The following is a 10,904-nucleotide window of genomic DNA, read 5'->3' on the forward strand; positions in this document are numbered from 1 at the left end:
CTATTTGAATATTATCTAAATATATAAGCAAAGTATTTGCACTTTAAACATTGGACACTGTGCCCACTTAGCCTACCTTGGAACATGAAATAATTTAAATAGTTCCTACATTTAATACTAATAATAATGGAATGTTGAAAACATGTTTATAAGATCAATGTTACCATACCATATACTATTCCAATAGTAGAAAATGAATTGAAGTATAACTTCAAGATTACATAAATTAAACTTTTATTACTGTTATGTTAGGCGGAATTCGGTAATTAAGCCAGTGCTTGATTGGATAGAGGAATCCTTCCATTAGTCTCGGCCATTTGTCCCACTTCCCTTCAAGCCTCTGAAACCGGACTCTTTCTTCCCTCTCGATTCCATCCATATTCCCAAGAAGTTGGAACCACGATCGAGGTTATGCCTCTTTGTAGGTTACCCCAAAAGGTACATGAGGGTGTTATTTTTATGATCCGGCGGAAAATAGGGTGTTTCTTTCAACAAACACTACTTTTCTAGAGGAGGATCATATAAGGGACCGCAGTCTACAAAGCAAAGTTGTGTTACGTGAGCTTTTCAATGAAACTACTAAAACTTCAACAAGAGTTATTGAAGAGCCTGCTACATCAGCAAGAGTTGTTGATGGGAATTCATCCAGTAGGTCAGTTCCACCTCAAGAGTTGAAGGAACCTCGACGTAGTGGGAAGGTTGAGAACCCACCTATTCGCTATCTGGGTTTCACGAAAATCCTTGCTATGGTAGCAGATGGCGACGTTGAGGATCCTTTGTCTTATAAGAAGGCGATGGAGGATATTAACCGAGATGATCATCAATGCTTCAGTAGTCTTCTTAGTGTTGCACGTAGACGATATCCTACTCATTGGGGATGATGTAGGTCTATTGATTGCAGTTAAGAACTGGCTAACGACCCAATTCCAAATGAAAGATTTGGGAGAGGCTCAGTTTATTCTAGGTATACAAATCTTTCGAGATCGTAAGAAAAAAATGCTAATAATGTCTTAGGCATCGTACATTGACAAGATGTTGCTCAAGTACTCAATGCAGGACTCCAGAAGTGGGCTACTACCGTTTAGGCATGGAGTCACTTTGTCTAAGGAAATGTGGCCTAAGATGCCTCAAGAGGTTGAGAAGATGAGACGATCAGTCTAACCCAGGCCATTTTAATGTTACTGACCCGTTTACGAAGGCTCTCACAGCTACAGTGTTTGAGAGTCACCTACGGAGCATGGGTCTACAGGATAGCCCGCGGCTGGACTAGGGTAAATGGGAAATTTTATTGTACTGGGCTTTTATGCCCTAGTTTATTGTTTTGTACTAGTTTTTTGTACAACCTCACTTCGCTTTAGGACAAGTGGGAGATTGTTGGGGTTGATGCCCTAAAGTCTCGTGTCCTGTAGTTTGTAAACAGTTTGTACGAACGCTTGTATTGTTAATATATGATATTTACTTCACATTTTGTATTTTGCTCAGTTACTTATTTTATTTGCTTTACCACAAACCAATAAACATAAAATCCCTAATTATCTGTATGTGACTCCAGCATGTATATGGTGACATACAAGTGGATCATGTCTTGAGTGATAACCAAAATGGTCTGTAGTATATGGATATAAAAGGGAAACCTTATCCTGGTAACGCTACAGATGCGGCCCGCTTTGTGGAATGGACATAAGTGTTGTGACTTGTCACAGATGGTCTGATCCTGATCATTCATGTTGGGGACATACGGCGGGGACCTGACTATGAATTGTTAACGTCTCGTTATATAACACCGTTCATGACAAAGACTTCACTTCACTAGGATGATCATAGTACATGACCTGCAATCCTGAGTGAGTTGGGAACTCCTGCCATTGAGGGCGGTCCTTTGATTTGTATGGGTGCGAGTGGCCAGGTCATCGATTCAAACCTACCATTTGGGGATTCATTTGATTTGGGAGCTGGGAACTCAGCTACACAAGATGGAATTCACTCCTTCCCCGAAGTAGGGGTAAGTAGATAGATAGCTCCTTAACGGCTGATTCCGAGGCTTGAGCGATGTGGCACCACACACCTTCTCTTGCCCGAGAGGTGTTCACACATAGTTGGACTATGTTGTACTGTTTATTAGAGAATTAGTGGTACTTAAGGAGTTGAGAATGTAACTACAGGGGCAAAACGGTAATATGGCCTACCTATACTTACGAGAATCTGTGAAGGGTCATCGTACTCATGATTGGTTATATCAGATGAACACAGAAATATTCTGTGGTAAGAAGAGTTCAGCTGTTGGTCTTTAGTGGAATGCCTGATAGTTAACCGGATGGTGGATCTCGTGGCTAAAGAGATTAGTTAGCTATTCACAGAACGTTGGAGCTTCGAGCCACAGGTCCATTAGGTCCCTTGGGTTGGCTTGGATAAAGTCAAGACCACGTATATTTGGGTTAATTTGAAATGTTCAAATTGACAAGAGGAAGTTCGATTATATATGATATAATTGGACTGATCAAATTATATATGATATAATTGGCTAAAATATATAAGATACATTATTTTGGAGGAAATTAGATATAAATATGATTTATATCAAGTAGAGAGAAAAATACTATAGTAGATATGTGATATCAAACTATAGGATAAAAATATAATATGTTTATATTTATTAATTAATTAATTGGTTTAATTATATGATAAACTAATTCCAAATTTACGTTCGGAGGTGGGTTAGTGGGGCAACGTCGGGTTTATTGTAACCGATGAGTTAAAATGAAAATTGTGTGTTTCATTTTTGATGTATCGCCCAAGAGAATTCGCAAGGCGCGTTGGAGAATACTAAATCAGTCGCTTACATAACACAAGAGCCTATACGATAAACGATCGTCTTCCTCGCACCTAAACGATCGCACACTGTCGCTGCGGGGAGTTCCAAACTGTGGAAGACTGTCTTCAACTGGTATGTAACTCTCTTCCTTGTTATTTATCTTGTTCTTAGCATGTCGATAATTAATATTTGTTTGTATAACTATATGTTGAATGTATAATATGTATTTCGGTCACTGTGAGATCGGAGCGATCTGAACACGCTCATGGAGCTCTTAGATATGAGATTCTTCAATAAAATGTTATAATATATAGTATGCATATTAGGGTTTCTTTTATTTAATATAATCGTTACATTAAAAATTGAATGCTTTTGATGTATATTGTGGATGTTTAGAATGTCTAAAATTTTGTAAGCTGTTATAAAATTGGGTTAGACGTTTAAAATCCATAACAAAGAACAACTGCATGCTCACATAGGTTAACCACTAGTTTTAAAAGTTAAAATAGTTCATTAAACTGTTAAAACTCGGGTTACAAACTCAACCGGTATATAATCCTGTCGAAGGCTTGAGGTATTTAAGTTGACGGTCTACGGAACACCTCCTACCTGGGAATTATGGGCGAATTATGGAGAATTGTTAATCGGTTTTATAAGCATACGTGAGCGATGTGAGGTAATAAAACGGTTTATCACCTAGACATCGTAGGTTTAAATCCATTTATAATTGTTATACTTGGATAAACCACATAGACTTAGGGTAGTTTGTTTAGCCGAAATGAACCTAAGTATAAATTTACCCAATTAGTAGAACACTTCAGTGGAAGTTTAATACTTCTATATGATAAAGTTATTAGAACACTTCAGTGGGAGATTAGTAACATATATGATACGTTATTTTTAGCTTTCACGTCCCTAAGAGTTCACAATCCAAATTTAAGCGGTACTTTATATCACCCTGGGAGTAACCTCCATACGAAAAGTATTTTTTAGCATAAATCTAAATTTCTGTGAATAAGGGAAGTTGTTCAAACATAAATCAGTTTTATGATATATAAATTTCAACTGCCACGTCTCCACATAGTTTATACCGTGAGATTCATATGACGCTTCATGTCACCCTTGGAGTGACCTCCATATGGAAAGTGTTTGTATGAGTCAATAACAAGGTAAACGGGGGAAGTTGTTTATAGTAAGTGGGTGAAGGATATATGTCAACATATCCTACGGTCTCTTTCGTTAGTTTAGACTATGAGATTCCTATGTTGTGTCTGCTGGTTTACTTTAAGCAGCCCTTGCTAGTCGTTTAACGACAGCTATCCCCACTGAGGGTTGTAACATAGGATTCAGAACAACTTAAACTCCAGAAATGGATAGGATTTCTTAGGTCCATTCCCAACCTTGACTCTCCATTTCGGTAATATAGTTGGGACAGACCTCTGACGTTCGAAAACGAAGGGTTACACTTACAGAATTATTAAAGGGTTAGTAATTTCTGACCAAAAGCGATAGCTAAATGACTATCGGAATATGAATTATTCTGAAGATAGTATTTAATCAAGAATGTCTTGTTGTAGTATCATTGCATAAATAATTTTTGGTATATTATTACTTTGCTAAAACTTGATTCGATTTAAAAGCAATTCACTTATAGAATTTGTTTATAATTTCATAATGACGAGTTCACTAGTACAATTGTTGGCGTCTGATAAACTGATAGGGGATAAGTATGAAACCTGGAAATCAAATTTGAATACTATACTGGTTATAGACGATTTATGGTTCGTCTTAATAGAAGATTGTCCCCCCATTCCGAGCTCTAACACAAACCGAACTGTTCAGGATGCATATGATAGATGGATCAAGGCAAATGATAAAGCCCGTGTTTTTATCCTCGCCAGCATATCTGATGTTTTGACAAAGAAACATGAGGATATATGTACTGCCAAAGAGATTATGGAATCTCTACAAGGGATGTTCGAGCAACCGTTTTCTCCCTAAGGCATGATGCTATAAAGTACGTTTATAACTACCACATGAAAGAGGGGGCCTCTGTTCATGAACATATCCTGGACATGATGGTCTACTTTAATGTGACGGAAGTAAACGACGTTGTTGTTGACGAGAGAAGTCAAGTCAGTTTTATTCTAGAATCTCTTCTGAAGAGTTTTCTACAGTTTTGCATGAATGCACTCATGAATAAAATTGAATACAGTTTGACTACTTTGCTAAATGAGCTACAGGCTTACCAGACTATGTTAAGAACTAAAGTTCAAGAATCAAAAGTAAACATTACTACCGCTCAGAAGAGAGGAACGTCCTCCAAAAAGCCTAATGTTGCTTCTTCTTCACAGAGTAAGAGTATTCCTGCTAAGAATAACAAAGGGAAAGGGAAGAAAAAACCCGCTGGAAAGAAAGGCAAGAAAAGCACTGCAGACAAAGGAAAGTGTTTCTACTGCAATGAAGAAGGGCACTGGAAGAGAAATTGCCCTCAATAAGGAAAACTAGTTTCTGAGGACCACTTGCTCAGTTTAATCAGTGGGAGATGTTGCTGTCTAATGATAATTTTACTTACTTTTGTTATCTTGTAAATAAAAAATGTATATATTTTTGTTGTAAATGAAATGTTCATTTTCGAAAACTATGTTTGTTCTATCTCATAGCAACTTCTGTTAAGAATCAAACTAGTTAAAAGTCATTTGCAAATATTCAGATATTTCAAATGGTTAGAAATCAATTAGATCAAAGTATATAAAGTTTAAAGATTTCTAGATCTATTTAATTAACACTATTAACAAGAGTTGTTAAGACAGGTCAGATGTGACTTCCTAGTCATTATTGAGAATAAGATGCATTCCAGATATAGTTTAATAAGAAGTCTATTGTATACTAACATGTTTACAATGATTCTCTCGGCTAAAGTGTTTGAGAATCACCTAGTAATTAATAATATTTTCAATTTTTGAAATCAAATTTATTTATGAAATCATTTAGATAAATTGAAAAACACAAAATGGAATTTTGGTTTTTTCCAATAACACCTTCAACTAGCTCAAACAAAACCCATCTAAGTTTGGCTTCGATAACTCCAAGCATATATTGAGAAGATTGAAATGAAATTGAGGCATGCATCTATAGAGTTTTGCTGAAAAATTCGAGTTGAAGAAGTTGTTCTTCAAGTGGGTTGTTGTAGTGAGTTTTTCTCTAAGTTCCCTTCATTCAAGTTTATTTTGAGTCTCACAACTCAATCTAAAGCTCCAAGAGAATATTGGGGAAGATCTTGAGGTGGTTCACAACAAGATTTGGAGAAGTTTGCAGCTGAGAATCAAGATTTCAATAAGTTTTACAAAGGTATGGCTTGAAATCCTCTTGTTATTGTATAAGCAAGCTTTAGTTACTACCAAAATTAATGAATTAGAGTGCTTATTGATCCTTATTGCTTCTGCTGCCTACTAATATACTCCAACACTCGCCTGCTTCAATCTCCAATTACAGCCTAATTTAGTCTCTATAGACTCTAATAAGATTATAGACTCTAGAGAACACATATAAGCTCACCAATCAAGAGCCAATTACAAATTAAACTTCATAATTTAAGAGAAATATCAAGCCAAAGTTGAATTTTAACCATATCAGTTACAGAAACATGCAATCTTAAAAATTCACCCATCAAACTCAAATTGATTGCTTAAATCATACTCTAATACCAACTGATAGAGTAAACTAACATGTAGCGGAAGAAATCAGAATTAATAAGCACTCTAATTATACTTAATTTGAGTTTAAAACATAAAATGAAACAAAATTTTAGAGAAAATGGTTTCTAGAACTATAACCTTTGATGAATCCTAGTAATACCGGCTTTTCTCTACAAATTGGAACTTCAAATAAGCTAAGAACCACCACAGAGACCTTCTCTACTATTCTCTAACTCATATTAAGGGATGGAATCTCTGAATTTGAGCTGAATTTGAATGAGAGTAAAGAGGGTTTGAAAGGGTTTCAGTATCAGCAGAGTTTTAGCATGAGATTTGATTGCTTGGATCATTAATTTGAAGTTCAAATCTTCAATTTATACATATAGACCATGCAAAATGGATTAATAAGTTGATACCACTTGAATGTCCATTGAAATTGAAGTGGCGTGAGGTGTATTTTAAGTGGGAAAATCCAAGTTTTGGATTCTCCGACTGTGAAATATTTAATTCAATTTTAGTAAATATAATTTGATTAATTAATTTTCATTTAAAACTAATTTTTCAAAAATAAATTTTTAATTTATTTTTTATAATTTTGAATTTTCAAAAAAACCAAAATTCTAATTAATCAAATTACTATATTTGAACCGTTTTCAAATTTGAATAAAATTGAATAATTAATTAATTTAATTTAATATCAAATATTAAATATTATATTTCACCTCACAAATATTTAAATCGTTATTCAAATATTTTTAAACTCTCCAATTCCATTTAATTTCAATAAAAGCAAACGTTTTAATTGCATCAAATACAATTAATTAAAACCCTAATTGAATTTGAAAACTTCAAATTCAAAACCTTTCAATATTTCTAATTCACTCAATTCACTAATCCAAGATAAATTTTACAAGTTAATAGAGGGATCTTATGGACCTACAGATCATGAGCTCCAATGATTTGAGATTAATTGGCTAAACTCTTTAGACCGAATTAATCAATATTCGTTAACTACCAATACACACCACTATACCTCGATAGTTGCACTCTTCTCACTGTAGATATATTATGTCCGTTTTAACCATAATTAAAAGTCGATCCTTCACAGGTCTTTTATATTTACAGCTAGGTCAAAATTATCGTTCTACCACTGTAAATACATCTTGCTTCATAAGCTCGCACTGATCCTCCATCGAACAATTGGTTTGTAGTCCAACTTATAAATCATGACCCACTCGATCATGAAAGGTTGGGGCCCTATTGTTCAAGACCAGGATTCAATGCTTAAGATAACAACCTATTTGCTAATCCTAAGTCAGGTAGAAGTGAATTCCATCTTATAGAACTATGTCCTCAGCTATTTATCTGGTCTTATCCCCAAAATGAGAGGCTTATTGAGTAGTGTTGTTGGACTACTCTCACTTATGAAAATCAAGGGATAATTCTGAATAAATAAGAGTTCATAGTTAGTTCAAGATTAAGATCGAGTTACCTTAGGTCATTGAATTTGAAATAGTCAGTTTTAACAGTACTCAATCGTTATAAAGAAAAGTGAATATTTCGAAGTTCGGTTTTATGCAAACTGATTGCATAGAATGTCTCCACTCACATATCTCCACATGAATGATTTTGGGATCACATCATTTGTATCAGTATATAAAATGGGTTGCATCCAATAATGTCACCAAGATGAGGTATCCAATCTCATCCATATACTTATAGACCATTTTGGCTATATACTAAAACTTAATCCTTTTTTATATCACCACATAAAGTTAAAGTAGTCATATTATCGCCATGGATTCGTTTATTGAATTTTTATAACACAATGCAATATCAATAAAAATTTATTAAATAAAATACTTAATAGATAATACTTTTATTGATAAATAGAATATGTTTAATAATATTTTTCGAGTTTTAGGATATTCCCAACACTTTGGAATCATGGAATGGTCGTAAAGGTAGCTTATGCTATTTCAAGATCTGGGGTTGCCCAACACATGTGCTTGGGGCAAATCCTAAGAAACTAGAACATCGTTCAAAATTATACCTATTTGTAGGTTACCTTAAAGGAACGAGAGGTGGTTAGTTTTATGATCCTAAGGATAATAAAGTGTTTGTGTTGACAAACGCTACCTTTTTAGAAGAGGACCACATAAGGTAGTTTAAACCCCGTAGTAAGATTGTGTTAAGTGAACTTTCCAACAAAACTACTGAACCTTCAACAAGAGTTGTTGAAGAACCCAATACCTTAACAAGAGTTGTTGAAGTTGGATCATCTAGTAAGTCAAATTCACCTTAAGTGTTGAGGGAGCCTCGACGTAGTTAGAGGGTTGCAAACCCGCCTATTCGTTATACGGGTTTAACATAACCCTAGCTATAGTAGCTGATGAATATGTCGAGAATCCATTGTCTTACAAGAAGGCAATGGAGGATGTTGACAAAGATGAGTAGATCAAAGGTATGGATCTCGAAATGAAGTCTATGTACTTCAACTCAATTTGGGATCTTGTACTTGTTTTTTTATGTATTGTACATTATTCTCCCGAGGCATTAGGACAAGTGGAAGATTGTTGGGATTGGTGTCCTAATTCTCCCGAAGTCTCGTAGTTTGTAAACTTTGTACACATTGTTATTAACAAAATAAGAGTTATTCTATTTGCATTTTCTCATATCCAATAAACAGAGATCCATGGTTATTGTATGTAAACCTAAGCATGTATATTAGATATACAAGTGGATCATGCCTTAAGTGATAACCTACAAGGTCTGTAGTATAAGGATATAAGAGGGATACCTTATCTTGGTGACACTACGGATACGACCCTCTTTGTAGAGGTTTACAAGTGTTGTAAACTACTACAGATTGTCTGATCCTGGCCATTTATGTGGAGACGTGCGAGGGGAGGTGTCCTATACAAAGAGTTTGTATAAGACCGAATCACGAGATGATTAGTCTCTTTATATAACGTCGTTGATACTTTAGACTTACATCATACTTAAACGACCATAGGTGACATGACCATAATCCTGAGTGTTTTGGGAACTCCTATCTTTGAGAGCGATCCTTTGATTAGTATGGGAGAGTGGCCAGATTGCCAACTCAACAAGTCTACCTTTTTAGGGATTTGTCTGATTTGGGAGCTGGGAAATCAGTTACACAAGACGGAATTCACTCATTCCCTGAAGCGGGGGTAAGTAGATAGATTGCTCCCTTAAGGGTTGATTCCGGGTCTTGAACATAGTGGCCATTGTTGGGATTAGTGTTCTAATTCTCTCGGAGTCTCATTGTTTTGTAAAGATACACATTGTTCAATGAATAAAATAAGTGTTATTTAATTCTGGCATTTACTCATATCTAATAAACAAAGCTCCTTGGTTATCTTATGTGAACTTAAGCATGTATATGTGATATACAAGTGGATCGTGCCTTAAGTGATAACCTAGATCGGTCTGTAGTATAAGGATTAAGGTAGGATACCTGATCCTGGTGACACTACGGATACGGCCCGCTTTGTAGAGGTTTGCAAGTGTTGTAAACTATTACAGATGGTAGATCCTGACCATTCGTGTAGAGATGTGGAACGGGGGTGTCCTATACAAAGATTTTGTATAAGACCTAGACCACGAGATGACTAGACTCTGTATATAACGTTGTTAATACTAGAGACTTGCATCTCACCTAAACGACCATAGGTGACACGACCTCAATCCTGAATGTTTTGTGAACTCCTGCCTTTGAGAGCGGTCCTTTGATTAGTATGAGTGAGAGTGGCCAGATTTCCAACTCAACATGCCTATCTTTTTGGGGATTTTTCTGATCTGGGAGCTGGGAACTCAATCCACAATATGGAATTTACTCCTTTCCCAAAGCAGGGATAAGTAGAGAGATTATTCCCTTAAGGGCTAATTTTGGAGCTTGAACATAGTGACCACAACTTCTCTTTGAAAGAGAAGACTCAGTCATAATAGAACTATGACTTATGTTCATTAGAGGGATCAGTGGTACTTAAGAAGATAGATGTAACTACAAGGGCATAACGGTTATTGGCCCAGCTGTACTTACGAGCGATCTGTGAAGGGTTGTCACACTGCTGATTGGTTAAGATGGACACATAATATATTTGTAGTGAGGAGAGTTCAGTTGTCAGTCTTTAGTGGAGTGTCTGGCAATTAATGGATGGTGGATCCCGTGACTAAAGAGTTTAGTCAGTTATTCACGTACCATTGGAGCTTCGGATCTACAGGTCCATGAGGTCCCCTTGGTAGCTTGGATTCTGTTGAGGATCAGTTCTTGGTGTTGATTTGAAATGTTCAAATTGGCAAGAGGTATTTTTATTATATATGATATAATCGGTATGATGTATAAGAAACATCTAGTGGATGATTGA

This window comes from Benincasa hispida, chromosome 3, assembly GCF_009727055.1.
Source record: "Benincasa hispida cultivar B227 chromosome 3, ASM972705v1, whole genome shotgun sequence".
Lineage (NCBI taxonomy): Eukaryota > Viridiplantae > Streptophyta > Magnoliopsida > Cucurbitales > Cucurbitaceae > Benincasa > Benincasa hispida.